General features: G+C 37.1%; 1 long non-coding RNA gene across 1 annotated transcript; it reads left to right on the forward strand.

The window, feature by feature from the left end:
• The first annotated feature begins 333 nt into the window (after positions 1-333).
• On the forward strand, positions 334-1,338 carry LOC139861718 (uncharacterized). The gene is made up of 3 exons (XR_011763910.1): positions 334-394; positions 1,009-1,105; positions 1,199-1,338. It is a non-coding gene; the product is annotated as an uncharacterized lncRNA (long non-coding RNA).
• The last annotated feature ends 7,112 nt before the right edge of the window (positions 1,339-8,450 follow it).

An 8,450-nucleotide genomic window follows, 5' to 3' on the forward strand; every position in this document is an offset into this window, starting at 1 on the left:
TTATATACTTGTCAATTATGCAGAATTTCGCTGATTAAACCTTACTCATACCGTGTTTCTTTTTTATAAGGTTGATCTGCAAATATGTCTTATTTGTTATTGTAGTGGTAAAGTATAGAGATGACACTATTTGTATATGTTTGTACATATATATTATCGATGACATAATGTTTGTACTCCAACAAGTTGTTATGGTCTTGCAAAGCACATAAATAGTCACTGGAAATGGGATATTGCTCTTGGGGTTCACCATATCCTCGCTATTAACATACAGTTTGTTTCTACTAATTACTACTCTACTAGCTATAGTAAAATGCTTGTCTCTTAAGTGCAGAAAACAACTGGTGAGCACTTTGAGGTGGGTGTGTGTTGGAGGGCTTATCAAGTATGGCAGGTATGATTTTTTGTACTTACGACCCAACATAGTTCATGGTAAAATGAATACATTGGTCTACATACTGTTTTGTTTGAGTTGACCTATAGGTTGTTTTGTTTGAGTTTCTATCTTTATGATTTAATAATTTTAAAGTACAACTTTAGTGGGTACAAGTACAATAAGCATCTTGATACTTACTTTTATAAACAACGTCTATCAGTAATGGTGTAAACATATCGGATTTGGATAAACTTTGCAACCAAGTTTCTATTTTTAAAAAATTGGCCCCGTTCAGATAATTGTCACAATTTACTCCCCAATATTATATATAAAATAGTTGATTCGGTGTATGTTATAACTAATGGGTAACATGGATCAAATGTTCACCATATTGTTAATAGTTAAACATATTGTTAAAATATGGTTTTTTAGTTTTTATGCACAAATGTTTATATTATAGATCATTTTTAACTCATTTGACCCCTTAAATCTACATATGGGACAACCTTATATAATAATGTGATTCTATAATTACTAGATCAATTGTGCTTTTATTTATTTGCTATAGTACACAATCCAATTATGCAGAAGTTCAAACAAATACAAGCTGATTGACTGAAATTCTATTGCAGGATGAAGGCAATCAAATTTCTGCACACAAGTCCATGCTCAGTTGTGTGAAATTCTATTATATGTTTCCTAAAAAGCAGGCCCGAGAGCTTCATCCAGGTAATATTTTTTTATGGAAACTTAGTTATGGGCATCCATCACTTTCTAATACATCATGACGGATAGTATTTGTTACTTGATGCAATGGATTAGGTAAATCATTGACATACATCTGGGCTTCTGCTAAATAAGAACTTCAAATCAATTTCTAAGTGTTGGTTGTGTTTGCAAAGATGCGTTTATAATTATTTAATTTGCATAGCTTTCATCAGCTACGATGTATGAACGTTTATTTCATCCACAACAATTTTTGTGATACTGTATTTATTATACAGTTAATTGATATAACATTTCACGTTTCAAGTTTTTATGATTAAGAGTCGCCGTGCAACGCACGGGCTCTTAAAGGCTAGTAGTTAATATCTACTTCATTACATTAATACCAAAATATCAAATAACAAAGATAGATATTAATGGTGTATCCTAGGAGATACACGCATTAAAACATCAATTTTATACAGAAAGCTCGATCAAAGAGCACAAGACATAAGGAAATTTGGCAGTTTTTAGAGTTGCCTCCCAGTGTTTATCAGGCCGCCCATCGTCAAGCGTAAGCCCTGCAGGCAGCTTCTATGCATAAGCCCTTTAACTCAGCGCGTGAACGGCACGCAGCCACGTCAGCACACGCCACCGACATTCCGGATACTTCACGTAACAGAACCATTCAGTGGTTGACACGTGTATCCCGTGAAATTCGGACATTCTACGCCTATAAATAGACCCCCTGGGTCACCACATTGGACATGATTCTGATCTGAACTTCAGTCAGAGAGAAGTACACTTTCTCTCTCACACAGTTCTTTCTCACTCTAAAATAATATTAGCCGCTTAGCAGCAGTGTGCTAGACGGATCATTACAGACTGATCCACAGATTGATTGAGGCCACCCCACAGATCTTATATCTGTGTTCCGGGTCTGCAGAGATTATTTCTCGAGGGCAAACAACAATCAACAGTATACGCCACATGCTGAGTAGCTAATCTTCTGTACTAGTACCTTACAGCCGCTATACGGAAAATCGTACTAACAGATGGCGCCACCCGTCTCAAAGACCACCAAAACCACCAAAAGCACGAAGGCAACTGAAACAACCTCATCAAAAACAACACTTGAACCAATCGATGAAAATCTCATTAAAAACATACCAGTTGATCAGTTAACTCTTGAAGAGACTTCTGTTGAAGAAGATCATTTGAACACTGACACAGCAGATGATCAAGTTCATGAAACCATACCACGGTTGAGAAAACCATTGATGGGAGGTTCCAGCACAGGAATATGGAAGGCCAGACGAGGAACACATAATGTCTCTTTCAAGAAGACTTCTGATGTGAACGCTAGGCATAACAACAAAGGAAAGTCAATTTCTAAATCACAATTGTCCAAGCTATTCAATCAGTTGAATGCTTTAGTTGATGATGAAGGCAAACAACACAATGATGAAGGTTTTTTGGATGATGATTGGAATTTTGAAGACGAAGGTGAACAGTTCTTTATGACTGAAGAAATGGCAAGCAAGTTACTGGATGGAATTTTAACTAAAACAGCGCCATCACGATTTAAACAAAAGTTAGCACAACCAACCATCCGTGCAACAGCTATGGATAATTTGTTTGCTTTGATTACTGGTGATGAAGCTATTAAACCACCAGCAATGGCAGAATCAACACAGTATTTTATTCCTCGAATTGCAGATTATCCATTACCAAGAAATTTGGGAATTCCATCAATTGGTGTTTATGATGGTACAACAGATCCGGAGGATTTTCTGACTATGTTTGAAGGAGTCATGAGGTTGCAGCATTGGGAAGATGAAACTGCGTGCCATATGTTTCCAATGGTACTGCAAAAAATGGCACGCGAGTGGTTCGCTAGTTTGCACCAAGGAGTATTACCAGTTTCCTTGATTTGAGGGCAAAATTTGTGATGCAGTATCAGAGTTTGAGAAGCTGCACGTTGTCACATCTTGATGCACATGAGATAACGATGCGTCAGAATGAATCATTGAGTGATTTCATGAAGCGTTATACCATTGAATGTCATAAAATACCAGATATACCAGAGTCTCGGCTTGTTTCAGGATTTATATTTTGTCTCGATCAGCGACGTTTTGGGAGACTAATTCATGCTTTGCGTTATGATATTCCAAAGACATTACATCAAGCGTTGGGTATTGCTTAGAAACATTTACGAGCAGGTGAAATGGGATATCTAAGAGTGGATAATTATCAGAGAAACTTCAGGCAGCAAGGCGGAGAGCGGAACAGGAATGACAATTATCAGAGACAACGGGGTTATGACAATAATTACCAGCAACAGCAGAGCAGTTGGAGAGGAAATAATCATCCAAATGACAATTATCACCATCGAAAGCCATTAGAAAGGCATCCACTTATTATGGCATTAACAAAAACTCCAAAAGAAATCTTGTTCACAGAACCAATTAAGGAATCATTTCACCCTCCACCGCCGATGGAAGAGCGTCAGGGACCACAGAGTGACAAGTGGTGTGACTTTCATGAGGCATATGGACATGAAACAGATAATTGCAAATCATTAATGAGAGAGATCATTGCAAAGATCAAGGCTGGCGAGTTGAATCATCTGTTGCCAGGGAAAAAATATCGGCGAAATGATCCAAACAAACGTTTTGCTTGGCAGGGAAAAGTACGTCACGGTGGACGACGTGACTGGAACAGAAGGGAAGAATGGAATGATGAAAGAGATCCAACTCCAGAAATGCACATCAAGGTCATATGGAATGAGGAGCAGGAAAATGAAGCAGACGGAGAACGCAGAACGAAGAGCTGGATGTATGCTCCAATCATATGTCATACCATTCCAAATTGGCACTTGTCAGAAGAGCCCGTGGTCATTTCAGCTATAATAACAAACAGAAACATCTCTCGCATTTATACTGACACAGGTAGTGAAGCAGATATTTTGTATTTGCATTGTTTTAAGGAATATCCGTTCAGCGTGAAGAATCGGTTACGCTATACGAACTTAAAGATTGCTGGTATTACGGGTGAATCAATAAGAGCAGTTGGTAAAGTAAAACTGGATGTCACATTGGGAACACACCCTTTGGTCTGTACAGAAATTGTGGACTTTACAGTTATTGATGGCAGATCACTGTTCAGTGCGTTGTTCGGTAGGCGGACCCTTCGAAAATTCGAAGCAATTACTTCTACACCGCATGCAGAATTGCGGTTCCCAACACCAAACGGTGTAACAGTGATACACTCTGAATATGTTGGACCACCAAGGGAGAGATCAGTGGTTCATGAGGCTCCAGGAAATTTTGTCAGGGGGGAATCATCAAGGCAGTTGTTCAGTAGAGATGATGTGAACGGGTACTTCAAACCACCTAAAATGTGGTAACATTGAAAGCAGGACGCAATACGATACACGGACAACAGTATAACATCATGAATCTCGCAGAATAGTTTTTATCACATTTTTAATTTTCATCAGTTCATGCAACAACACAATACACTTTTTGTAATTTTCTAATTGGGACTTGATCACCCCATGCGAAGATATTACACAAAAATGTTGTATGTGTGACCGTATTATCAATAAAATTTTAAATTTTTCTTACGCACAGCATTACGCGTTACGAATGTAAAGCATGGCATTCATTCCTACCCACATAAGGCAAGACATTTTTATGCCCCCGATGGTAGAAGCTCTTGTGTCAACATTATAGACACAAGGGATCGGCTAGCGTAAAGTGTTTGCTTCGCTAGAGGGAACTAATGTCATGACATATAGAATGGTTTATCACAACGGCATAAATCCATTTATAACTTGTAAACAGAATACATTAAATACAAGTGTATTTTATAAAGCCGCACAAAACCTAAGCGCAACACGCTAGACGGAACATTGCTAGTTCCATAAACAGAATTTTCTCTAACACATTTATCAATTTTTATAACATATGGACAAAATACTATCATTATGATTCATTCACATCCTATTTCAGAAGTTATCAAAAGACTTCTCGTTATTTCTTCATAACATCATTCAGTTAATGCAGAACGGAGAATGAATAAATTGTTTATGCAGAAATTATAGAATTATATTTGTTTTGCTCAAAACAAATCAGATATACAAATATTAAACTCAAAACACAATAACATTTAAGTAGCAGTATACTTTAGACTCATAAAGGCGAATGCTGTGATGAGTATCACGAACAGCGGATGACGGATTGCAGTTCAATGCATAATTAAAAATCAGTTTAAGGCAAACATCATTTCATATGACACGCTATATGAATTTAAATGCACATAGCAGCAACATAATAATAAGAATAGCAAAATATGCTAGCATTAAGCATAATGGCAATATACACAAATTATCAGTATCAAGTTATTACACATTGTTATTACAGAGAAAATATGTTCTTAAATGGGCACATCCAAAATATCCTTCACTGACACCTCCTCCCTAGCACAAACCTCACTTACAGAATCAATTTTCAAGGATGTTACTTCAGTAATGGCCAACTGCAGTTTGGCATCAGTATCTGGTTTCATGTGTTTTGAAATAGCATCTGGTAAAGGGTCAGGTTTCACAGGCAGGGCATTCAAAATTTCTTCCATTGCATCTGTAAGATCACATTCTGTAGATGCCACTAAATACCTGTTGAAAGTTTCACCCACAAGTTTAGAACCCAACACCCTATGCACAAGATCAGGGATACCAGTTTTTAAATCAATAAAGTCCTTCTTAACATCAGTAGCAGCAGCAATCTTCTCCTCCAATAATTGATTCTTCTCATCAAGCAACTTCTTCAACTCTTCATTTTCCTTCACCAGCTTATCCTTCTCTTCCATGCATTTTTCTTTTTCTACCCTCTCTGCAACACATTTTGTTTCCACTACTTCTAACAGCTTATCCTTTTTCTCTACAGTCTCCATCGAAGTTTTCAATTTCATGTTGATATCCTTTAAATCAAGCTCAAGCTTATTCACTCTAGTAGCATTGTGCACAGCATTGGCAATGATAGTCTCATGAGCTTTCTGCATCTTAAGGTCATGAATCATATGTTGATTTAGAAGCACCAATGCCGCAGCAGTAGACTGATAACTTTGTTTAAAGGTCATGGTGGATAGAGAGGAAGATAAATCAGCAACAGTGTTTGCCTACATTAAATACAATGGACAAGATAAGAATTCAATTAACAATAAAGTGATGATTGATAAATCATAAAGTATAAAAAAGAGTTACCTTCAAAAACTCAGCAAAATCATCAGATTTGTTATTGGGATCATCAAGAAAGGCTTGTAGTCCGCTTAATGGAATGGATGGTGGTTGAGTGGAAGCAGAGGATTGTGTGGTATCAGTCCCTTTTGATGTATGTAGAGTTCTAAATGGAGGAGTTTCAAACAAATCAACATCATCAGTTTCCTCATTATCATCATCATTGTCATCCTCAACATCAACAGTTTTATTGCTTTCAAGATCCTTCCAAGCAGAAGCATCAACTACACATCTGGAAGAACCAATCCTATATAATGAAAAAGCAAATGAACATACAATAGAACTTCAACATCAAATTATTAATCTACTTATGCAGGCACAGTGAAGATATATACTTCTCTTCTTTGGTTTGTCAGCAGTTTCACCTATTGGACGTTTCCCCTCTCGCTTTGAACTTTTACCAGCCTTCTTGGCGCTGGACGGATCAGGGGTGACATCAACAATTTCAACATCAGGAGATGGTTGAACAGTGCCACCATTTCCACCCTCAGCAGATCGCTCTGGGCTTTTCAGTTGCTGTTCAAAAGCAGCATCTTGGGCTTTCTCTGCCTCAATTTCAGCAGGGGTTTTGGGCCGTTCAGACACAATCAAAGGATCAAGATTGGTCTTCTTGAAGGTTCTGTAAACCTGCATGACTTCTTCTGCAATCAGATAATATACAAAAAAAAAAAAACAGAAACATATATAAGAACATACACAACTCAGAACATCATAACAAATAACAGAATATATCAATAAAGGTGCCTACCACGGCCTTCCCAGCGCAGCACCGGTGTATATCCAGAACGCCAGTTGTTACTCATTTTACAGAGAACCAATATGGCTTCGTAATCATCATATGACCTTTGTGGAAATTTGTATGTCTTCAAAGTACTAAGAATAAACCTTTCATCATCAGATAATGTGGTGGATTTGCTAACTCCTATGGTAGTTTTTCTCCAACCACAAACACATGCCCAGGCATCTTGAACAACCCTTTCATTAACAAAGAAATAGGGATCTTTCCAGTTCTTTAAAGAACTTTCTTTCACCCCAGTAAACGCCTTGTTCGGCTTACAATCAAATGTATACCAGCATTTGCTAACTAATCTAGTTCTAAATAATTCATGGAAAATATTCACATTGGGAGCTTCTCCTACAGAATTACAGTACATTTCAAAAAGAATAATTTTCTGTAAACCTAATGGATGAACTTGACTAATACCTATCCCATAGTGGGCAAGAATTTGTTGAAGAAAGGACGAGAGAGGAATACAGAGATTTCCTACAGTTAATTGCAATTTATAGAGGGTAATCATCTTTTTTGGCGGTTTATTGGCCCTATCGTTAGGTGAAGGAACAATAGGATTCAACAATCCAAGATATCTGTGTTTCTTACATAATTGCTCAATATCGGCTTCTGTGATACTAGAAGGGATGGTGCTGACGTCACGATTGTCTCTTTGAGAGGACGTACTGCTGGATTCGGCCATGGTAGTATGAAAAATGAAAATTCAAACAGAAGAAAAGATGAACAATCACTAACCTTATACTTGACGGATTGCTAAATTGAATAAATTGCAAGATATCTTCACAGCAAATAAACAGTTTTCGGAAAACGAAAAAGGTAAAAGGTCGGACTATTTATAGTCAAGCAAATGAATAATAAAGGGATGAGATTGAGACACGTGTATGGGACAGATCTATAGCACAAACAATTTAAACTTTGAAAATAAATTAGAAAGATTTTGGGGGCAAATTCTTGATTGATAAAATGACGTCAGAGCAGAAAATCAGACGGCTACAGCAGTTTTGTGTCTTCGAGGAAAAAGGCATCTTTTATTTTTAGTTTAATGACTTTATTTTTTACAAACATAAAGACATTAAACTGTGGGGACTTAATGGTGTATCCTAGGAGATACACGCATAAAAACATCAATTTTATACAGAAAACTCGATTAAAGAGCACAAGACATAAGGAAATTTGGCAGTTTTCAGAGTTGCCGCCTGATAATGCTAAAAACGAACATATATTTCATAGCATTATCCTTTAAGGAAGACAAGCTTTTAGTTGCAATTGTTCTATTTACA

Source organism: Rutidosis leptorrhynchoides, chromosome 8 (genome assembly GCF_046630445.1).
Source record: "Rutidosis leptorrhynchoides isolate AG116_Rl617_1_P2 chromosome 8, CSIRO_AGI_Rlap_v1, whole genome shotgun sequence".
NCBI lineage: Eukaryota > Viridiplantae > Streptophyta > Magnoliopsida > Asterales > Asteraceae > Rutidosis > Rutidosis leptorrhynchoides.